Source organism: Dromaius novaehollandiae, chromosome 1, assembly GCF_036370855.1.
Source record: "Dromaius novaehollandiae isolate bDroNov1 chromosome 1, bDroNov1.hap1, whole genome shotgun sequence".
In the NCBI taxonomy this organism is placed as follows: domain Eukaryota; kingdom Metazoa; phylum Chordata; class Aves; order Casuariiformes; family Dromaiidae; genus Dromaius; species Dromaius novaehollandiae.
This window is the reverse complement of record NC_088098.1, coordinates 134165154-134190271: the sequence shown is the minus strand read 5'-3', so window position 1 is coordinate 134190271 and position 25118 is coordinate 134165154. Positions and strand designations below refer to the sequence as shown.

The window sequence follows — 25118 nt, the reverse complement described above, 5'->3', positions numbered from 1 at the left end:
CTATTGTATTCCACTCAAAGAACTACACACAAAGAAATGGATTTTTTTTCAATTTTCAGCAAATTAATGCTATTAATTAATTTATTTTACATTTTCTAGGCTGGACTTCAAAGATAACTGGAAAAAAAGGACTTTTTCATTACGTCTAATTAAGACAGCAGGATGGGTATCTGCTGTTATAAAAATGCTACTGTAAATGAAGTCATTACAGGCAGATTCATCTGCCAAGCACAGCAACATTTCAGACACCCCAGGCTAACTGTCTAGGACGCGGGCTGGCAAATACGTCAGAGAACCCATGAGCGACCCGCAGGCTCCGGTCAAACAGCGCACAGTGTCACTCAGTGCCTGCTTTAGGTTCCTGAACCCCACCCTAATTTTCCAAATTATTCATTTGAATCAAGAATTTCAGCTGTACATTGTATTTACATAGAGATTACAGCAACAAAATATATCCTAATGGTATGTTTGTTTAAGCATAAAGCAAAAACATTCGAAGTGCTGGCCAAATAAAAGATATATAAAGTATACCTAGGTAGCTAGGTGATCACGTGTAATAAAAATATCTTTGTTTCTGTATGGGGAGGAAAAACTTGCTGAATAAAAAAGCAGACCTTTTCAGTTCTGCATAAGCCTATGAACACCTAAGCAGCTCCCTGGGATAGCACACTTTATGGCCTATCTTTTATGGCACATAACAATGTACACAGCCATAGCCACGCCCCATGGAGACTCCAATATCCTGCAGACATAGCAGAAGCACCACAAGATCACTTGGAGAACTGATAAAATACATTCGCAGATTTTTTTTTTATGAAGGCACTAGATTAATAATTTAATTTACTGAAGAGGTCCCTATTAGACAACCCCCCACCAGGTACACACATGCAATGCAGCGGCAGCATGTCAGTGTGTATTCTATACTGTTGTTTTATTTATATACTTCTATAATCTCTCAGGTACAAAGGAGTCGGGAGACTTAACCAGAGCTTGCCAGTCCCTCTCTCCTAGAGGTAACACACACGAACATTTCTAACTGTATTTTGCAAATTACGCCAGACCTCAGACAAACTTAGATTTTGCTCTCCCTTTAGCCTGGTCCTCTTCAGTCTATTACTGGATGCAGTCACCAAAACATTGCACAAAAAGGGACGTGAATGGCAGTGGTTCAGCTACAACTACTTTTTTTTTTTTTTTAAACTTCAGTTTCTTCAGAAAACTATAGCAATCATTTATTAAGACAAGAATGATATAATTAACTCTTCAAGCATAGCAGTTCCTTTAAAAACTCTATATTCTTAACTTTGTCAACAAAAGCTCTATTTAATCCTTTCAACCCTACCACAATTGAAAAATTCTTTGTCTTCAAAGAGAAAAGTCTGTATGTGAACACATGTTGTGCATGAAGAGAATCGTTATTTGAGTAAATACAAAAATTAAAATTAATCTTAAACCTGTGTTCTGAAATCTTTTTAGTACCAGATACTGGTCACACCTAACATACAAATTCCACTCCGTTACTGGTTTCTGTATTTAGCATATGACTGTAGCTAACTTGAAAATGCTGGCAGTGTTTCTTGCACATAAGCCTTAAAAAAAGAACTATTTTCAAGCAATCTTAGGAGCATCATTTCTCTGAAAAGTGCATCCCTCTAGCAGACAGGCAAACATATACATGCTGCGGTAAACTATTAAATGATGGATATGTATGTCAGATTTCATATGCTGCAGAGTAAAGCCTGTACAAAAACACTTATGGATATTGAATAAAGTAAGGACTATCTCTCCATCATCTAAATTATATTATACTCCCTTTCCTCTACAATTACCAACACTTATTCTCCAGGGATGCTCGATTCCCGAGTGGGAGGGTGAACGGAGACAAAAGAAAGGAGGCTTCTTTGGATTATTAAACATCTTTCATCCAGCAGTCAGTTACTAATGGCATTACTCCTCTGCTAGAAGACAAACGGGTGATTGTTGTGAAGGGTATTGTATTAAATTTTAATATAAAATAAAACGTTCACACATGTAAACATTCTGTCCCAAGCCTTAGCTAACACAGCTCTTCAGTGCTCCAACGCTGCCTTCGAACAGCCATGGCAGCAACCTGCAGCTGAGACCTGACCATAGGTCCACCCCGCTCCTGCTCCCCCCAAAGTCCCTAGCATAGTATCTGATTCAGGATATCAGCAGAAGCAGAATTTGGCCCCAAAGTATTTCTTACAAAAAGTTAAAAGTTGACTGAAAAACTTCTGAATTCTGTAAAATCTGATGGGGAAGAAAAGTAGTGCGTGGGGGGGGGGAGGCCTGAAGATTCTCATTTATTTTTCATTGTTGCTACCAAAATGTCTAATAATTTTACTTAACTGCAACTGATTTTAGTCAAATGCTTTCAAGTAAGGCCTAAGTTTATGAGCAGTTTCCACAGTTGTCTTACAACCAAAATAAGAGGGCATTATACAAAATCAGAACTCCAAATGCAACTGATTTTTAATATTCATATTTTAAAATAGTTTAAAGAAATTTTAGACAACTTGCTTTAAAGAAATCAGTTTTCTAGTAAATGTAGATCTTTTCAGTGTAAAAGATGGTCAAATTTGAAGATCCATTTATCGAGATGAGGGAAAATTAGGGCTTAAGCAGTCCCAGTCACAACTTCATTTATGGTAAAAGCTACAAACATGCCAATGATAAGATAAAGTCCTCAAGAGTATTAACCAAAAAAATTGTACTGCAGCCCTTTTCTCCTTCAGATACCTAACTGTGGGCCATGTTTATAATAAGGAGTGGAATGAAGAGTGTAGTCCAAAAGTCATGCATTCGTGACAGCAGCTTGGTAACAGATGTATTCTGCGTCATGTCTGCATTTAAGGAAAGGTGCTTGTTTCAGGCTTGCTCCCTGAGCGCAAGTGAACAGGCTGAAAATTCAGGGCACAACCATGGACTACTGTTTCAGCATACCTGTGGTTTTTTCAGAACCTGATGAATAGGAAAAAAAAATGAATTAACACCTTTCTGAAAGGAAAACAGATTCTGGGATGGATAAACAAAGAACAAACAAAAACAAATATTGCTTCTGACTCACAATTTACACTTTGAAATTTAACAGCAGTAGGGATTGCTAAGGGAGAATTGCTGGTATCAGGTTGAAATTATAGATGAACCCCGCTGCGCCCCAAAGTTAATCACATTACAAATGCAACAATCTTTTTCCGCTACTTCAAATCTTTTTGCTTCTTTCATTCACTCACTGCACTTCTACTGAATTACCAATTGTCCCAACAACTACTTAGGATTTATGCATTTACTAACTTACACAGACTAGTTTCATTGACTCCAGCAGAATTACTCCTTCATGTATAAACCAAAAAAGGTGCAAAAATTTTGTCAGGACCAGGAAGTCTCTGCATATATCACCCAAGTCTGAAAAGAGGTCCTATGACTTATGTACTACACTATAATAAGCAACATAATGAAAAAAAAAAACATTGGAAGTAAGGCAGAGCATCCATAAGTTCTCTGAATATTTCTTGGCTAGTTCACTTTGTCTCATAACCTTCACAAGAAAAATTCTCATTTTAAGACAGTAAGCCTCAAAGTAGTAGTTGTTTTGCCCAAAGTATCTAAAGCAAATGCCTTAGGATCATACATATTTGTTTTTCCATCTCAGTGACTTCAACAGGCACTGAAACAAGAGCATTTTAAGAACATACACATCCATATAAAAGAAATTCAGCTTCCTTCTGATTACTTTTGCTACTGTGGTTTTTTTAAACTGAGTACCATTCATTATCACTCGCTGAAACAAACTAGAAACAAGAGCTTTGCATCTACAGTGCAATCTAGTACACTTCAGTTCATTAAAAATGTGCTTCTAGACTTGAAATACACATTAAAATATCTACATCAGCTGATTTGTTACACATTTATTGTTAGGTTATAGGGATAACTGGAGCCCAGCGAAAAACTGGTATTTCACTGAGAGATTCTAATGTTTTGAGCAATAGCAAATGAGTTGGAAACCGTAACAGCAGGTGGGAGAACCCTGTTAGCCTGCAATCCCAAAATACACATCAAAACCCACTTCCTATTCAAGTAGATTGGCTCTGCTGGTGTATAGCACTGAATATCAGTCTTGTACTTCGTTGTTTTCTAGCTTTCACTGCTGTGTTGCACTCTCAAGCAATAGCTAAAATATCCAAAGACGGACAAAGTAAAGGGACAGCACCAAACAGCTTTTCTAGACTCAGATCCCAATGGCTTTAGCAGAAGGCTTTAAAACTAGTAGAGTCCTGCACAGCCCCCACATGGGCAGGGGGATGATCAGCAACCAGAGATGCACCATCCCTGTCATTTTTACTGTTAGTTTTGTACTTCTGCTGACAATGATGAACACTTACACAAACATTCACAGCTGCTTCTGATGCTGTAATTTAAAACCAGGGGGTGCAGGAGCCAATGTTTACCAAGATGGTTATTTGGAGAAGATAGATAGCTTTCCCCCATGCAAGCATTCAGAAAAGTTAGACTGCTGTGAAGAACTGGTGTCTTTGCACTGAGAGGTCTCAGTGTGCTGACTCTTAAGTGTTACTAGCCTTGTGACCTGAGTAATACTCCCCTAACCACCTGCCAGTTGTGCTGTCACCATCAGCAGGTCAAACCTTCCTGTAGTCCAACATCTCAGTGGACAGGACACCTTGTTAAAAATTTTGCTCCACAGTAAAAGATAAAGTTGAGATGATTTTCCCATAGTGACAATAGCCTGGAGCATGTATTAAGCTGCCCAGCTCAAGGTATTGAAGTGAACTGCTGAAGTCCATTAATCTGCTGCCACAGCTCCTTTTATCTGAAAAGAAACTTCCACAGGACGGGTACAGAACAGCTTCAAATCTCCAATTTCAGGTAACCTGGAGGTCAAAGGACTGCCTTTCTTAGGAAGCCCTGAGAAGCCAAAGCAAACTCTACACTCTGTCCTCCTGTGTGGTCTCTGCCTGCAGGGCTGGAAGGCAAAGGAGACTCCCACGGGCCTCTGCGGGAAAGCAACTGCTAGCAGATGGGCCAATAGGTAGGGATAGGAGTTTGATTACAGGACAATTTTTAATTAACCTCTATGTCAAGGTACCAGTCCAAAAACATGTTACACAGCAAAACTGTAACGTGCTTCTAAATCAACTTCAGCAGAGGGCTTTCTACTGGAGCCTTAAGTAAAAATCATGCCATGGACTTGTCAACATTTTCTCAATAATTGTCATGTAAAAAAAAAGGGGGGGGGGGAGAAATAAGAAAAGATAACCACTGAAAAAAGGGTGAAATAAGGTTTCTATCTATGGATAAAGGAGTCCCTCTGGGAAGTCAGTGGTGCAATGAATGAGCGTATCCGAGGTAGCAATTTGCACAGTGTAACATTGACATTAAACAATCCACTGCACGTGCATATATAGAGATAGCTTTGTAAAACCCTTTTCCTAAAGTTTTTTCATTGCAAGTCTAATTTAATAGAGACTGCAATAGAGATAGCTATCTGTGCTTTGGGATTTGCTCAAAATTGCAGAGAAAGGGTATTTGGAGAAGCAAGAAAATGTATTTGACTTCTAACAATGCTTACAAAAACTCTAGCTGTTACCAGCTTTTTTTCCCCTGAGATATGCCTATATATACTTTTTTCTAAAAAAAATAAAGTTTCCTGTTTAATATTATCTTCATTTTTCAGAATACCCTGTCTTCTATCATTAAGTCAGTGATGACTGAAATTTTGGAGACTGTAGAAGGTTTCTTTTCTGTTCTTTGTGGTGAGCAAAGTGGACACAGCACATTTAACAAAAGAACCTGTCTACAATTTTTCATGCATGTAATATCATTCAAAGAAGAAGAAGAAGAAGAAAAAAAAAACAAACTAAAAAGACTTACTAACATGGTATGCTCCCATTGATGACAAAGCTGTATGACTTCCAGTTTGCTCTGTCCCTAGCTGGTATATCACCAAAACAGTGTATTATTCCAAATAGAAGAGACGTCTGGATTCCAGATGTAGAAAGTATGTTTCTTCCCTGTGATTTGGCAAAAGCTTCAAGGGAGAAGCAAAGCTGATTAATCCACAGTGGATATTATCAAGTGAACTTTATCCTCTATGGACTTGACTGTGATTAGGAGCAAGAGTTAAAGTGCTGCATTTACTGTGCTCACTTTAACATTTCTCATTGATTTAAGGAAAAACATCCATTGATATATCATATCAAAACCAAAAGGATCTATTCTCAAAATACACACAGCAAATTCTCATATAGAGGAAATACTTTTACAGTTAAATGTCTTTCCCCTTTTTGTGTTGCATTTTGTTTAATAGGTATATTAGGCCAATGTCCATTCTTCGTATTAATAACTGTACAGTTTTGTGTTTCTGGCCAGTTTGCCAAAGTGCATTCCATCCAGCTCCCATTTTTGGGTGCCCAAGTCTTAATGTCTAGCTATAATTCTGAATAACATATTATTAGTGGCAGTCTCTGAATATTCACCCATTTAAATCTAGAAAATGCACTTTTTCCTGTGATGCCTTATGCAGGCCAAAGATTTCCTTGATCTTGTCAAAGAAGAGCCTAATCTTTCTACAGCTTCCGCGCCTAAGATGACTAGCTTCTGTGAGCTTCTGACTCTCAAGAAACAATGAGTGCGAAGCACCTGCAAGAAATTGCTGAGACTTGACCAAGTCACTGCCCCAGCCAAAGAGAGAACAGATATATTCATGCACATCCCCTTGCATGTACTGAATGCATCTTAGTATTGATTGCTGGTAATTATTTTTCTTGATCCAATTAATATCAGCCACTGTGCAAGGAAAAATATAACTATCTTTTTGTAAAAAATAATTTTAAAAAAAGAGCTGCAAAAGCAACAACCTCATTCAACTCTAGCCCTTAAACTAGATTAAAGGGTCAGAATTACTTAGATCCTCTAGATGCCTAGAAATATCCCAAAGTGGAGATTGTCTTAACACTGACACCGGTCACCTAATTTAGGCATGGGGCTGCTGCAGCTGTCAAAGGAGTCCAAGATTGTGAGGGCACAAAAGGACATAGTCGCAGCTGTATCACTAAGAGGTGTTCAGTCTTACACACCCGGCCTAAATTTTGCTCCATTCTGATGAAAAGACAATGTTTGCATTCTGTGGAAAACAACAAAAGGTATTAGGTCTATTAAGTTAGTATCTGGAAGAGACTATTTGAAAAAGGATGAGGGATATTATCCAGATCAGCCTTATTTGTGTTAATGCAGCAGCTTATCATTTGTGCATTCCTTGAAAAAGTTATGTGAACCTATGTTCTTAAATAGCACTGCTTTGACTTTTCTGCACTTAAAGTGTTAAAAAGAGATTGTCTACTACTTTGCCACTGCAAAATAATCTGGATTAATCAGAGGATTATTCACTGCATTTTTCTACTGAAAACCTACTCATTTACATAAATAATGACACTAGCTATATTATATATAGACCTCTTACTTGTAAAATAAAGAAGATATTTTATCAAAGCAAAACATTTCTGCACAAGAGATAGGAGTGGATTGTGCTTCCACTGATTTTTCTCAGGTCTCAAAAAGAGGAAGTTTTATCGCAGGGTAAGAATTTGCAGTAATTACAAAGATTTACAAAAATTGTTAAGACCAAGGGATAAAGCATAAATGAAAGCCAGATTAAAGTACAGATTAAACTACATAGGACAACGAACACACACACTGAATTCAGGATTCAGCTTATTGGTGGCACGCTTGTGCCAGCAGAAAAAAGCCAATTAAAACACAGTGGGTCACTAAGCTTGCAATAAGTAGTGCCTACCGCAGAATTCAGGTCCTGTATTCAGTATCTTCTGTCAAAGTTCATCTAAAGCTCTAAGACACCGGAGAAATGCAGTGATGTGTAGCAAAGCTACTCAGGACAAATAGAGAACTCAAGTTTGCACAGGTTATAGCTCCCAGCCTCTTCTGTGCCATTCACGGCCCAAAGACAAAAAGAAGTCGAGTGCTGTATTTAAGTCAATAATGTGCAATTTTCACTGTCATGACATGACTGCTTCTCTGCCCTAACAGCCTGCACTCAGGAGAAGTCCAGAGCAGCGCCCCTTTCACATATTCCTGCAGGTGCTGGGGGAGAACTGAAGGGATTCTGCTGGCACCTCCCTTGGCACAAATAATTTTATAGTCTTTTTATATGTATACACACACACACACGCAAACACACACAGAGGCATATGCACACAGACACACTCTACAGGCATGACAGTTTGCTTTGACTATTATTCGAAATAATTTTGAGGACCAGAAACATCAGTGCCCAGAAACTTTTAAAACACTACACAAAACCAAAGCATCTAAAATTAATTACTACTAACCAAAAAAATATATGTTTCGTATTTGCTCAGAATTACAGCCATCTTTACTAAAATGCTTGTATGGTTCTACCATCACAGTGTAAGAAAATCTGTTTTCTACACAGGCAAAATATGTTTATAGTATTAGTCCTTATGCCTCTCTAGGAATGCAAGATGAACACCGTGTTAGTTCTTGCATTTGAATTTGTAGCACTTTCTGTGCAACAAGTTTCTGTCCTCATTCATATGTAAGGACAGAGGTGAAAATCTAGCCAATAGATACTGACTTTTTTGGTAACTTAAATTCTTTAAACGTGATCTGGAAGAATTTCTAGTAGGAACTAAAAAGCCTGCCTTCCTATGGGGCTGTGCCTATATACTAGATTCTCTGGTGTCTATTAAGATGCAAGTTTCTATTGCAGTTTTCTTGGAGGTTGGGACATTTACAACCAGCTTCCTTCTGACCGCAGTGGATTTCACAGCATTTAATATGGGGCGAGCTCCTACTACATTCTGCGGCATCTGTTTTTACCATCTCTGTAGGAACGCAGCTCCCTTTAGACTATTGCTTCTGTCAACTTTGGTGGAAGTTAGCTGATGGCTTCAAGAACTATTGATGGGAGGAAAGAGGGATGGACAGACAGGTAAGTGTGATTCTCTATGCCTCATTTCCTTTTGAAACTAATACAGAAGAGAAGACTGAATCCATGAACTTGCAGCCAGGCAATTAAAACCATAACAAAGTCCTTCATCCATTTGCATGCACTGAGCGATACAGTACATTCGGTGAATGGGGACACTACGTCATCACGGACTTTGTCTTTGGGGCTCCAGTTAGTCATAACAGAATGGCCTTGGAAAAAAAGGAAAATGATGAGAACTTAAGAAAATATATGGAAAAGTATGGAAGTTGCTAAAAAATAACAGATTCAGAAATCTATGTGCTCATTTTTATAACATAACACTTCAGAGAAAACTGAAATCTCTTCTGCATATTATTTTCTGAGTGACTTGCATAGAATCAAGACAACAAAAATGCGGAAGATTAGCGAAAAAAAGTTAAACATGCAGTTTAACATGCAGGAAATATAGTCATTTGAGATTACATTGTACCGATTTTCATAGCATCTAATTAGTTGCCTGACACATTTAAACTGACAGGCTTAAAGAAAGGCAGAGATGACATATAAAACCAGCACTTTAAAAGAAGTTTAATCTAGTGCTAAAACATTAAGCTGCAAAAGTAAACTGGCCAACAATAATGGAAGGATAATTTTCAGTGGTAATTTCTGTTTTGTTTTTTATAAAAAACAGAATGGGAAATGGTTAGTGCTTGCAGTTTATCAAAACATCAGCAGTTCAGCTAAAGATGGATAAAAGAGGAGCTAAATGATTTGCATGTCACATGATAGGCTCTGACAGGAAAGGAAGACATATTTGCACAAGTCAACAGTACCATAAATGTATTAAAGGTGATGGCAATTGGTGAATTCACACGCTCCATTTCTTCAGACACCACACTAAATACGCCAATGCTAATTGAAAACTTACTTTTTTTCTTGGTGTGCAGATTTATATCATGATATAATATAGTCTAGTAATGCATACTGTGCATGTGTGTGTTATGATACATAAATGAAGCTCTTCATAAGTAGGACAATAGGGATAAATGCATGGTGAATGTGAGAAATTAAAGGTCACTCACATTTGTGTGTGATACTTCCTGAACCAATGATACTTTGTTCTAATCGACTGTGAAAAAAATCTAGAATGATGATTTATCAATTAAGAGATCTGGTTATAATACAAGTAATTGTATGTGTCGGAAGAGGAAAGCTAATTAGTTTAATTTTTTCTAATGTGTGTTTAGAGTTTAATTTATAAGTCTATGACGAACATGTATGTGGCTTAAATAGCATTTTCTCTTTACAATTTACTTCTTTTCACGTTCCTTGTTCCTCCTTCTCCCAACTTTTCCGGTGTGTGTAATTGTGGTTTTATTAAAACAATTTCTTGGCAGGAAATTTAACCTGACTGATTCTGCACATAAAACAAATGGAGCTTTATTTGGCTGCTACACATCATACACAGTGTGGGTGTTTAAAATCAAAAGCTTGTAACTTAGAATCTATTTGGAAAAAAAGAAAAAAGGCAAAATCATCCTCAAATATTAAAACAACTGCTTGCTCCCCCCTCAATCTCAACACTGCCCCAAAGGATAAATCGCAAACTGTGCTCCTTCCTACTTGATTATTTTTCTTTACAAGTTGACAAACCAGTAGGACGGAAAGGTCTAATTTTATATACTACTTCAGTTATTATGACACTTGTACCAATAAATATTGCTGGACAGTCATTCCATAGTTGTATACATACCTAGAATTCATGCCTTATCCTTGCTCTTAATATCTTGCTGAGGTTTCTACTGAGACAACCAGACAACACATGTTGTCCAGGCTGTCAGAACTTACATTATAGCTGCGGACTAGGGACAGATATGAAACTTCTCTTACTCCAGGAAAGTTCATCTTCAATTATTTTCAACAATTCTCACTCTGGATCTTGCCAAAAGTAAAAGAAGTCCTAACAGAGAACCATTCTCTCAACTACATGGCAGGTGTACACTGCCAGCACTCTGACAAGCACAACTGAACAACACCGTTACGGAAATTCCATTAAAAACAAACAAACAAACAAACAAACAAACAATTTTTTTTTTCTTCCAGAAGGCTGGTACATTTTATTAAATTGATAGATTTGAGTTTGGGTACCTTTTCATCATCTTTCTTTTGGCTTGCAATGGCATATAAAGTTACTTTGGATCTACCATGTATCATACTCCCTGCTGCCTTACTCCATCACAACTGCCCCAATGCAGCACCTCACGAACTGCTTTGCTGAACATGTTGTCTGTGGAACAAGAAAGTTCCCACAGCAAGTGGATCCTGGTAGGCTCAATGGTCTCCTGCATAAATTCCAACTTGGGTGGCTATATTTTACCTGTCAAGCTTGCACTGACATTTCAGCTGAATATAAGCATGTTCTACCACTATGACTTAGTTAAAAAGAGTATGCTCTACCTCAAAAGTGACTGGGCTCTCACAGTAGGTAAGTATGAGTTTTGTACGATTGTGTGAAATATACTCCCCTGAATTATGCGGTATAAACTACATTCCAAGTGATAAGGAATTGCTACAGATATTTAGTATTACCTGGAACCCTTGATTAATAATTTGTTGTGTTTACAAACTGCACAGACACAGAACAACAAGAAGTGTTAATCAAAAGGGATTTGCAAACAAAACAAAAACAAAACAAAACATTATTTAAAATCCTCAGTCGTCTCCACAGCAGCCAGGGTCAAAGCAGCCCCCTCCAACACCTACAGACCTACCGCCTGAGCAGCCTGGCCCCCAGGAGCTCTGCGTTAGGGCAGCCCTGGATGGCATAGTTTGCACATCACAGCTCAGTTCTAAGTACAGCCTGGTAAAGGAGGAGGACCAGCAAAGGTAGCCCTTCTAGTAGGCTCCCTTTTATTTCCATTCCTTTTTACGGCAATACAAGTCTGCACAATCTTTTCCCACTTCTGGCTTTTAGGAACTGTTAACTGGCATCAAAGAACAAGGTGATTCTTTTGCTGCATAAAACAAAAAGCATTAATAAACAGTGTTATCCTACTAGTCTGCCCAGCAGATGACAACTGAGTAAAATAACAGCTGCTTCAAAAGTAAATAGCATACTAAGTTTTAATTTTTTCCTTTTTTAAACACAGGTGAAATGTCTCCTGAAGGCCAAGCTTTTTGTGAATCAAAGACTGCAACAAACATGCTTTATACAAATACCTAATTTTTTTTTTAAAGAAGAACTATAAAGCATAAAGTACATTTGACAAGAATTCAAATGTTCAAAACTAATGACATTCTTATATTTCAGTCCTGATAAACCACACGTGCCCATTACCCAGGCCTATGGTCTTGCTGGGCCAAATGCTTTATCGTGAGTCTCTTTTGTGTATAAAAGATTCATACAAAAATGACTACAGATGTACAAGTAATCAGCAGTCGCCAAAAGACCCATTCGATTTCCGCTCATAGAGCCATTGCCTGTAAACAGAACGGGAGGAAAGGGGTTCTCTTCCGCTACCCACACCCTAAGAAATCAACAGCCACCTTCTTCTGTATAACTAGGAGAAGTGACTGAATAAATAAGATGCTATGGGAAAGAAAAATTTTGATACCTACACAGCAACGTTCTCTTTTCCTGTATTAACCTTTCTTCTTCTTAAACTTTAGGATGCAGTGCTCATGAACCCTTCTCCAGACCAAAGGCTTGAGGTGCACCTAGGGATATAGTTTTCCGTGATGAAATAGAAGCATTTTTATTCTACCACCTTTAAAAGGAAGTCTTGCAAGGAAGGGACTCTCAAGCAAATTTGCTGAAGGGCAGGCTTCTGCCCTATGCAGTCCATCAGTGCAGTTCTGCTAAAAGATCACAGCTTTTTGCATATTAAAATCTGCAGCTCAGAAAGATCAAGATGAAGTGTCTACCAAAGCCCAGCCAGTGAAGGGCCATATAAATAAGAAAACCAGCAAAAAAACCCCACACACAATTTGAGCAGTGTTCTGAAATAGCTAAAAGTAGATCCAAGAGGAAATTTCAAAAATTTTAGTTAGAAAATGGGAAATTTTCAAGATAAAAAAAAAAAAAAATCAGCCTGCTTTGCAAACAACTCTATTAATACTATTTAGATCTTGCCAGATGGGAGACAATATCCTGCATAGTGCAGCTGAGACAACAAGAACAGCAGGGAAATAAAATCATTGCAGTTTGCTACTGTAATACTGTAGCCAGTGCCAAAGTTATTTTCAGAAAATGTTCAGCAGGTTTTTTGGAAACAGAAATTAAAGTGCAGCTCCCTAAGAAGTCTTGCTCATAATAGCCAGTGAAGCTGTAACAATTCTTTTTCCTGTGTTGAAAAGGAATTGTCAAGGATGTTTTTGACAACTACTTAAATGGACCTCATGATCATTACATAAAGATCACTCCCCTAAACAGCATCTGAGGAGATTATACCTTTTTTCCTCTCTTGGAAATGTCAAAATACATGTATATAGGTCACTCATAATTTCACTCTTTAAATGACTGACAAAGATGTCCAGCAGCTAATGATGTAAGGAACTGAGATTCCTTCCTCTCACTGGAAGAGGATCTGAGGGTTTTTCTAGGCGTTCTCCATCTGCTAACCCTGTGAAAAGATTAGTAGATCTACTATTACAATTTATACTAAGCTCACTTCTGTGGAAAGAATAATGAGTAGAGTTCTGTAAACATTCTCTTTTCAGGCAGAAACACATATACTTTAAAGAGTGACTACATCATTATTTCAAGATTATTTTTCTTGCTGGCAAAGAGCTCAATTGGAAATATGGTCTATTATGTGAACAACCAGAAAAGACTGGATTAGTCCTTGTGGTTTTTTTTTATTGTCTCACATGTGTTTGATTGATTTACAAGAATAAAAGTAAATAGTAAGATTTAGAAAAAAAATAACATATATATAAGTATGGGAGGAAAGGAGGGGTAAGGAAGGAAAGCAAAATGTAAAAACAAGTTCCAGTTTCCCCAAGCAAAGAGTGATAAATGGATTGGAGCACCAAATGAACATTTATCTTTGAACACATCTCTTGCGTTTATTTTGTCATTAGAGATCACAAGGCAGGCTTATTTGTAACTTATCCACACTTATCACCATCCCCAAGCCATGATGCTCACTGATGCACAAGCTGATCTGAAAGATGAACAGAAAGGCCATTGCTATACCTTCTATATGCAAGGCAGGCCATAAGCGACCACACCAGAGCCTCCCATCCCTACGCAGCAGCTCCCCAGCAGTTTTCACCACAGAACCATGATCTGCCCTAGTGAGCAGCACTGAGCACATTATGGTCACGTGAAGAATGTTGTGGTATAAAGAACAGCACATGAATTGAGCTTCAGTGGTTGTAATGTTACCCGATGTTTATTTTTAGATTTTATATAGCAAAGAAAACAGGCTGCATTTATATATACCTGAGAAATATGAGTGTACATACACTGCTGCCAAGATGACACCTCCCACCTCTTCCTACCTTAAGGGAATTTTGCTGTAGAGAGCAGTAATATCGGCCTCTGTTCTTTCTCCTGGTTTTATACAGTTCTCCCTCTTTTTTTACTAAAAACAGAACAAACAGCAAAGGGAGGGAGTTCCCCCTTCTCTTCTTTTCTGAACTAATTCACTTCCACATAAAATACTGTCCTGCCTTTTGGCCCTGCCTGTGTCTGTATGTCCCTTCTCTGGCATGCCCTGCACGCCTGTGCCACCTTCCCATTTCTCTGCATGTAGCAATCCACATAACCATCCTCCCCCCTCAAAACCTTGCACCTCAAACACGAAGTCTTCCGGCTAAGTCCAGTGTGCCTTGCCCCTGCAGTCCTGCACTGTAGCTTCCAGCCCAGATCCCCTGCACCCCACTGTTGCATCTTCTCCCCCGGTTTGAGACTTGCCTGGGAAGCCACCTGAGACGCTGCGGTATCTCACCCAACTTCCTCAGCAGGGTGAGTGACGCTCTGCTCAAGCGTGCCAGCTACAAGCGAACCCAATACGTGCCCACTATTTTGCAGCATTTGAGAGGCCTTCAGTTAGAAAACAGTCATTTTCCATGAGGACCACAAAGCCTGTCCCCATCACACATCCATCCTGTTCATGTGGGAAGGCTGCTTGGAAACCCCCGTGAGCCCTCCTTGGCTGCCACTGCAGTACTGCTCCTCCAGGCTGCAGCCCACTCCTGCGCTGCTTCTCGGTGTTCGTCAGCAAACCGGGCACCCGCGAGCAGGCTCGTGCAGGCATTGCCTGCACAGGGAAACTCCATGCAACACAGAGAAATAATATACTGCTTGGACTTACTAAATCTCATACTCAATCTTATTCCAAACTTCAGTTTTGCTAGTGTGAACAGATAATTTGTTCCTAATTCTCTAAAGTTTGTCTTCCAAAGATCAGGGCAGAGTCATACGTTAAATGGCTGGTTTCCAAAAGAAACGAAGGGAAAACAAAAACCAGTGTCTTACCCTGAGGACTGATCCTTCAGAGGGGGAAAGATGAGAGGGGCGAGCAGAGGGTGCTGGCTGCACTGCAGCGGGGAGGAAGAGGTACAAACCAGAGGCCGAATGCCACATGCTTCCTGAAACTACTGGCACAGAGCTGCAGCTGGATCCTGGAATATTTTAAGCATCAGAGAGCAGCCTAATCAAGTGAATCAAAACAATCTGAGGCAATTACAGGAACAATGAAAAATCCAAGCCTCTAGTATTTTGTCAAGGCTGCAATGCAATAAAAAAACCACTCTGCTCAATTTTTTTCCCATCATCACTAAGGCATGACAGGTAAAGATACACCTCCTCCACAAGATCAATTGATAGAGTTTGGCAAGAGGGGGCAACAGGAAGAAGGATAAGTGAAATTTAACTTGAAACCTTCCCTGCAAGCTTTTCTTTACCCCTCAAATGTACATCAGCATTGATAACTGGCTGGTTAAAAAAAACATAAAAAAATTAAGTAAAAAGCCCTCACACTTGGGAAACTTGAAAGCAATGTCATTGCACAAATACCTTATTAAAGCAAAGTTTGAATGTTAGCTTTCAAAAAATACTTCTGATTAGTTCTTAAACAGACACACACACACACACACACACACACACACACCCCAACATGAAATAGAAGGGAAGAATTATCTGAATAAATATTTGTGTTACATGAATATCCTTGAAAGTGACCTGAGCCAAACTATAATAATATCAGTACATTTTTATCTAAAAGGATTCAAGGATCCAAGTGCGTAAGTCCTTCCACATCCAAACGCCTGGTATATGCAGATGATGTGAGGCACCATTTTTGTTGTGACTAAAGTTAGCTTAACTAACTTTACTTAACTAACTTAGCTGGCACTGTTCAGAAAACACATTTCTGTTTACCTATTTTCCATGAGAGGTGGAAAGTTGAATATTAGAGATTTTTTTTTAATTATCCTTCCAAGTTTGCTGCTGACAGCCACGGACGGAAAGAGAATTTGCAGCTTGTTTTTATTTATACAATCAGCAATTCCAATATATGTTTTTCTCCGAAATGGTCAGTGTATTTCTTCTACTAGAAAAGCAGATAAATCGCTATTATTAGTTAGTGGTGTAAGCTTGCGAAAGTGCAAAGTATATGATGTACAGCATCCTTCACAAACATTCAAAAAATAACAAACCAGTAAGCTTATAACAAAGAAATACTGAAAAAATTATCTTCTCTCATCCTTAGCTGAAGCTGTTCTGCCTGACAATCTCAGATTCCCCCTTTAAGGAGCATTTTCCGCCTTTCTCACCCCATGCTCACTTGTCTGCAAAGAATTTATTTTTGTAAAGATACTATTTCTGAGCCCTCAGACAAAGCTCTCCACTTCAAAACTTTAAAGACTTGTCTCCCACATTTTAAATGACAACATCTGGTCATGCTACACAATTTCTGTTTGATACATGACTTTCCAAAACGAGTCTTTGGGTACCACAGCCACTTCAACACAGTGCTCAAAAACCAAGAGCCAAGGGCTTGTTGGAGTACAAAAGCTTTTTATAGATGTAGAAAACCTTCAACTGAAAAAATGGGAAAGGGAGAGAGTGAATGGCTTAGTTCCCTGGCAGGCAGGCTGCAGGCACTGTAGCCTATTCTTGTCGGTTGGGAGAATTCAGCAAACAGAGCAATTTAGGAAGCTTATTACCAGCTCAGTGAGCAAAAGGAGTTAATACACTTAGCGGAGTCCCAAGTTACTAGCCAATTACAGCCTTCAAATTATCGCGCCGCCTCACTGAAAGTGATAGGAAGAACACAGTCAACTTTGCAGATCTGCTCCCTCTTTATAAATAAGACTAGACCAACACAAAGGAGAGGAAAAAAAAGCCAGAAGAGTCCACGCAGTCGCTAGTCCTGTGGCCATTATTTCAACAGAAATGGCAGCACACCGCTCGAGCGTCTGTCCTGAAAACAGATGCCATTTTCACTTGGTGAATAATGTGATTACCTTAACGTTACTAATTTGGGGTGAGCTTGTACACAATTTATTAAAAAAAAAAAAACTCTCTTTGCTAAGTAATGTTTTCATAGCACTAAGTAGCCAGTTTTTGCACTGCTTCAGTTGTGCTGCGAGTAGTATTACACTCTCAGCTATTAGACATAATTATAGCAGAAAAGATCACTTGGATGCTACTGCATCTACACTACAGCAGCTCTGAATTCAGGGACAAAAATGATTGCCTAATATACTTAGGGCATTGTTTTCCTATTGCTTTAAGACAATCAAGACCATGCACATTTAAGTATTGATAAACATAGCCACAGATCTGGTTAGAATGATCTTCTTGTGAGAAGTAATTGTATTGCTATCATTTCACGAGTATCCAAGCACGGGGAGAGGAACCGGGCCAGCTTACAGCAGCTGAGCAAGATGGTATTTTTGAAAACTGCCTTCTGGTGCTGTGGAATCTAATCTGCATATTAAAAAAAAAAAAAAAACAGATTTTTCCTTGCAAATGGAAGGGATCTTCATAATTTTATCTATACGCCTCAGTCATTGTGTTTGAGATAGCACCTATCTGCTTCACGAGGTGTGGGATATTGATTTGGGCAACAGGAGCTCACCTCATTGTTCATAATTATTAAAAACTATTGCAAGATTGATCAGACAACGCAGTTAAAGAACACTATAAAGTCTCCTCTAATTCTTCCATTATTCATTACATCAGAAATAGGCAGCTCGACATAAGGCATTCAAGCTGTTATGGAATTTATTTACTTGTAAATGTCAAACCAAGCTCCTTCTCAGTGTAACAGCTTTTCCTGGGGAGTCAATTGATTTAAAAATAAAGACATTATCATACCAAGACATAATGCTAGGACTTAATATGCAGTTGCAATTTGAAGCATCACAGCTGTGCTATTAGATTTCTATAGCAAAAAAAACTTATTAATCATTACATTAGAATTTGTAGGCCCCATCAGGAGTGGGGGAGCCTATATATTGCATAGATGTCTTGACCCTGAAAATGGATATGTACAGATAGAGTCCCTTTACTAGTGTCAGTAAGGCTCTGTGCAGGTGCAGAAATCCATCCGTGGCCACGTGCAAGGCTGTGTCACAGACAAGACAGGCTTGCTTTAGGTGACATGGCATTAAGACTACCCCGGTGAAAGGTGTTTGGAAGAATGCACCCATTCAATATAGCATTTCAGCACTACGTATATACACTGCAAGTCTGCTCAGCACTACAGACAAAGTCCATGAATCTAAATAACTATGATTTAATATTTAGATACTGAGGTGATGAATGCTCTATAAATATCTGGTGTAGATTACTCACCCAGCAGGTCTGTCACATACAAGCGGGGTATTTGAAAATACAACTTTTTAAATGTTCCTTTTAAGGTTGTATCAAGAAAATTCTCATCCTACTCACTTTACCAAAACAGTTTGAAGTAAAAATAAATGGCTTCAGGAAGAGTAGTACTAAATTTGAGGAAGCACGCTAAATTTGTGTGCATGTGTATGTGCACACAATCCTGAAACTCCAGAGTACGCCTCACCAAACAGCTCAGACCTACAAGCAGCAGGCATATTTGGGGATTTCCACTTTGTTTTGTACATGTGCCCAGCACACCACTCACCTTCTCTGCCTACCCAGCAAATGAGACTTTGAGCAGGCTTACAAGGCAGAGAGGCACAGGCAGAGCAGCCCGTGCAGTGGGAGAGGCACTGGAAAAAGTCACTATGTGGGGCACACGGGACACCCGAAGCGGCACACCCAGCTGCACAGCAGCGCAGCACCACGGTCTCTCCCACTCTGTGACCAATGAATCACGTATAGGTGTTTGGCAGATTACAGCCAGCAGCTATGTCTGACATATGGGGGAGAGGCGAGAGCACAGCTCTTGAGACTTAGAGGCAGGTGTTGACCCGCTGAAATGACTGAATTTCACACCCAAGCCACACAACCCGATAGGCCTGATTTAGGATTTTGTCTACATGCTTCAATTTGTTCCAAAATACACCACTACGTCTGAATGTGACAACTAGCTTCCTTCAAATGTTAAAATCTGTTGCAATATTTCAGCTTTATCAATCTAAACATGCGCTTCCTGAAGAATGTCATTAGGTAAACCAAAATCAAGGGCTTCGATGGCTCTACAACACAAGGAAGAAGAACATTTATTTGACACAACTGAGATCCATTTCATTTTACATGTTTATCTTATTCGTAAAGATAACACTAGTGATGTCTGGGAACACTGGGGAGCATGATAAAGCATACAGCAGCATCCTCCATCATCTGCACACACAAAACCGCACATAAAATCAGATCACACTAAATATTTTGGCATATGGAACCTAGAGAAGAAAGAGCACCACTCTGACAGTCTCCAGAGGCAAAAAAAGCTTTTAAAAGGAAAACAGAAGCAAACAGCACGTGTGGGAAGACTAAGTTAAGCCATTATTAAGGCTTAACTACATGCTCTTAAAATTTTCCTTTTTATTCACCGCAATCTCTCAAGCCCTATTTCAGCATACTTTTCAAAGCAAGCCAATCTTTTATAGTAATACAGTGGAAAGTCCCTTAATATGTGCATCTCAGAGCCCTAAAGCGGATCAGAGTGCTGTGCCACTTCTTAAGGGTGAAAACTTCAGTCCTTTGATGTTGCTGTACTCTTATACGTGTTGTTAACAGCAATTCTTTGGAAGATTAAAAAAAAGAGAGATCTGCTCAAGAAATAGTCTACAAAATCATGAAATTAGCCTGATTTATAACAGATACAGAGCAGGCAGCGCACAGCTAGAGCTAAGGTCAGCCGAAAGAAGCAGGTGACATTTAACGCAAGGTTAAAATCTCTGTATAATAGCCTAGCTCAGGAAACCAGGGCCAGGCAGGAGGCTTTCTCAGGGCTGCAGAGTGAGATAAAAGGGCTACACTGCAAGGAGGGGGCAAAATGCTACTGCCAGACATACGGCAAAGCAGGGAAGGGATCCCTCTTTCTTCTGGTCTTACCTTCATAAGCATTCACAAAGCAAGCAAGAAACACTTTCAGGGATGTCAGGATCTCGGACCACATCTTCCAATCCCATCTACCTAACAGAATAATTAAAAGCTAACTTCTGTGCATCACAGAGATACTTGAAGGAAAACCAGGAGGTCCACCTAACAGGCATGTAAGAAAGAGATTTCACTAAGAAATCACTTCATCAATAACAGTTCCAAATTACAGAAGGGCAAATAGATTCGCAGAACAGCATGTTCTTGATTTGAACTTGAGACCAGTAGAACCAAGCATGGCAATTACATGCATATATTGCTTTTCTTTGCAGAGACTAGTTCTGGACAGCCAGGACATATGGCAACTGCACACAAGAAGAGATAAAGATGTGGATAGTTTGAGCAAGATGGAAACCAAGCAAATACAATACTGTCATTGCATGCCTGAAAGTGATAACTTACAAGTTTGCAGACAAAGGTAGCAAGAGCATTTAAGGTCACATATGCAAATTTAGATGCAGCAAACAGATGCGAGAAAAATCTAGAATGAAAAATGAAAACACTTGGTGGTGTTAAATTTTCAGTACGTTAGTTCCACTGGCTTTAGGACTTAATAACTGGCACGTTGATAATCGAATCCCATCAGAATCGCTGTTTGTGTTATTTGATTTATAAAGCCAACATAGTAAGAACAAATAGCCTTCTGAGGTGAAAACAGCTGTCAAAAACTGAATGTTCTTTGGGAGCAGACTTTTGTTGTGTTCATACTGCTGCATAACTACATACAAGACAACCAACTGATAAACTAGAGGACAAATCACAAGCTCCTCGGCTAGGGAGCAGGACAACACATATATATTTTTTAAAACAGCATTACTATAAATACTTTGGGATAGCTTATTAACGAGAAAAAAATCAAACACAAATAATTAAGCCCCTGGATTATGGAAAAAAGAAAGTTTATATTCTTAGCTTGATTAAACCACTCTAGGATTGTAAATGACAATTTAAGAAGCCCCTTTGAACATAAGCCACTAACAGAGTAATGATTTTACTATGGAGGATGACATTTAAGTCTGATTAAAATGAAAGTACTGCATAAGGAATAAAACAGGAATATTTATATAATTAAATTTTCATTCACAAAGTTATTCCTAGTTTTAACAGGGAACTGAAAACTCTACACTGTGAGTCTACACTATAGTTATGTATTTATAAAACTGGATGATTAATCTGCACTAGGAAAAAAAGTACAAGAATATGCAGTAGCCTTGCAGACTTTATAAAAGGCAGTAGATTTGATGAAATTTTTTCTTGGTTGATATATTTCTGCAGAAGTTTATTGCAAATAGAACTGGGGTGTCACAGTGCAAATAACTGCAAAAGGCATTTATAAATGATTGCTTATTTCACATATGCAAAATTCTGGATAAAGTTAAATTTCTTAAGTTATTAGAAATTGTCTTTAATAATTCTAACACAAAATATAATAATTATATTCCCTGTATTATATATAATTTATTTTTAGAGAGAATCTCCCTCACAAACCTAAAAAAAAAAGTTTCCCTCACTTGTGCATGTTGCATAGAAATCCCCAGCAGACAAACAGCCTCTGAACAATCATTAATAATGGTAATCAGTCAGAAGAGAAGATTGTTCGCACCTATGACCAACAGCAGTTGCTTTGTGAAGATAAGAACAAAGCCAAGGCACAATGATCCTGGCCTGGCCTGGCCGCCAGCCATCAATAGCGTAGGGACTTCCTACACTGAAGCGCATGCTTCAGCATCCTTTCCAAATAATTCTTAACTGTGTATTGACTTTTCTTGAGCACTGACTAGACATTTAAAAACACTTTGCAACTCTAGACTTCCTTCCAAAAGGGCTGATTCAAAATCCCTGATTGTTTACAGTTACCTCCTGCAGACATCACTCCCCACGTGCATTACTTTATACCTACAGACACTGAATTTTATCTGCCATTCCACTGCTCAGTCACTCAATACTGATTCTTCTGAAAAACTTCAATAAACATCATACTAAGACTACTCTTAATGGCCTATCAACAGAAAATGCCACCTCATTATCATTCAGCTCCTCATATTTGTTGATCTCTTCAGAGAAGTCAAACTGATTTGCAAGATTCAACTTTTCCTTACAAAAAGCACACACGCTCTTCCTAGTAGTACATCATATTTTGTCTATTCAGTTTTATGCTAGAAAACTTTGATTTGTTGGTCTTCAGCTCTCTGGATCACTCTCAAGCCTCTGTACTGAGGCTAATTTCCTCTGGCATCAGAACCAATTTAAGCAATAGATTAAACTATATCCTATTGAGAGAAAGGCTTTGATATGAAACATTCCTTAAACTCCTCCACGCTGAATACTGATGCAAATAATTAAACTTTAATGATATGGCCTTCTGTTTTTTGACTCTTCCTTTCACACAAGGATCATTTATCAACCTGCCACCAAGTCTGGCAGGGTTGGTGTGTTGAGGGGGCGGGGTGGGGGGAAGTGTTCATTGTCATTTTTTATGCCTTTAGCAGTTTGCTCCTCAAAAAATATTCCCGACTTCAAATATCACTGTTTTACATTTAACTTTCTAGAGATTATCTTCTCTTCTATACTTGGATATATCTTCCCCCATTTACTCTGCTGTTTAACCATGTTTTAAGGATTCTGTGGAGAATGAAAGTACTATTTTTAGACGTCTCCAAAGAACAAAAGGAAAAAACGAGAGAGGATGTTACTCTATTGTAGAATAAACCTGCACAAAGCCTTTCTTATGGGCACAGGGTTCCATCCTGCAGTAGGAGCATGAAATAAAAGGTAGTCCCTGCCCCAGAGTGGTTAGTTACAACAGTAACACACAGAAGAACACAGAAAGGCAATGGCAGAAAAAGTGGTCAAGGACTAAAGATTAGCTATATATATGGCAGGCGGTGTGCCAAAAGCTCACTTCCTTTATCCAAACCACCAGAATTCTGAAGCATCAGTAAGTCAAACTCTACAGCTCAAAATGAAAGCATAAAGCAGGAGAAAGGGTAGAAAGAGATCTAAAATCCAGTCTCCATTGCTATGATTACTTGAGGGTTTAAAGCAGAAATCTCAGAGTCCTACAAGAAGAGAGAATGGTTATTCCAAGCCAAGGCAATGTCTGTATGGCTGGAGAAGGCTTACAGGCAGAGAACTTCCTCTGCAGCACTGAAGGCACCTCGTTTTATAGCCTGATGTCAATTGTAAAAGAAAAAAAAAAAATCCGGTTCCTTTGTACCCTACTCAGTTTACCTCTTTTTCAAAATGAGGATTTTGCTCTCTACTTACTCCCGTTCTGACTTAATCTGCTCCAAAGCAGGGATCTCCACAGCCTGATAAGTATGTGACCCTCTAGTTAGAGCTGGAAAACAAGCCTACATTCAGCAGTACATGCATGTGCACGTGCACCCAACATCCAAGCTTAAAAAATGGAATTAATTTAGCAGGTTAAGTTTTATTCATCATTAAATACATCTGTATCATCTATTAATCCAGCAATATTTTCTTTTTCTAAACACTTCTCACAACTACCTGCAATTTCAGCAATAAAAATACCCCACCTGGATTAACAAGTATAATCAAAAAGACCCTAAAATCAAAAGCCTGAAGCTTTAGATTCATATGAAGTGCCCATGCAGACGAGGCAGCCGATGCTCCATATGAGGTGCAGCCACAGAACTGGAACGCAGACACCTGAATAGCTTAAAAGCAAATGCCTCAGCTGCCCTAAAAAATGCAGGTCCAGCGAGATGAGAGCCATATCATTTCACATTGACATTGTGATTTTTTGGAACAAATTTTTTCCAAATGCTTTGCTGAATGACAGGCTTCTTAGGAATCCATGTGTACATTATTACCTTATATAGATCTTTCTAAAACATGGACAGGCAGTTCACATAATGACCATTTCTCATTTCCATTTACTACATTGCCAAAAACAAAACCCCACAAATACTGTTTGCTTAAGCAGCAAACATGTAACCATGACAGTCAATGTATGGAGCAGTAATTTATGATTAAAACAAGCTTCTCTTTCAGAGACAGAGAAGGCACTGCACGCTGTAATCATTTTTAAGCTACATCGATAGAGCTATTAAGAGTCCATCCTATGAAATGTGCCTGGCTACTTAAATGAAAGAGTGATTATCAATCCATTCAGCAGCACCAAACCAACAGCCTGTAGGCTGTGCGCTGCCCATCATGCTATTCACACAAATCACTGGCTGCTTCCCCCTGCCTAGATGGAGCATCTCAGGTCATGCACCAGGGAAGGCTATAAGCGTACTGAGGAATACAGCAGCTGGAAGCAGACTGCTGCCACTGGAAAAAGTCACCTTGGCTTAACCTTTGCGAGCTAGTGAAGGGTTTCCAAGAAAGGCAAAAGGAGGCTCCACAAATTCCTAGCCAGTAGTGACACACTCCCAGGTAGGGGAAAACGTGAGAGCAAGCTGGCAACTAAACCTCTGCAGCACGTATGATAAATCTGACTCCCAAAGAGCATCCAGCCTCATGCCCATGGGCACATTGTCAGCAGGTTTAACCCAGCGTGAGGGGGTGGTGAGCTGGTTACAGCCCTCCAGAGCACACCTGAAAGTCTGACCAGTGGCAGAGTCTGGC

General features: G+C 39.0%; 1 protein-coding gene and 1 long non-coding RNA gene across 4 annotated transcripts in view; both read right to left on the bottom strand.

Moving 5' to 3' along the window:
* MAP7D2 (MAP7 domain containing 2) overlaps positions 1-25118 on the bottom strand; it is an 84931-nt gene that overhangs the window by 42386 nt on the left and 17427 nt on the right. The window lies entirely within an intron of this gene.
* LOC135323930 (uncharacterized) lies at positions 5853-13648 on the bottom strand. The gene is made up of 3 exons (XR_010385418.1): positions 13437-13648; positions 12605-12703; positions 5853-6067 (listed from the first exon to the last, which is right to left on the bottom strand). It is a non-coding gene; the product is annotated as an uncharacterized LOC135323930 (long non-coding RNA).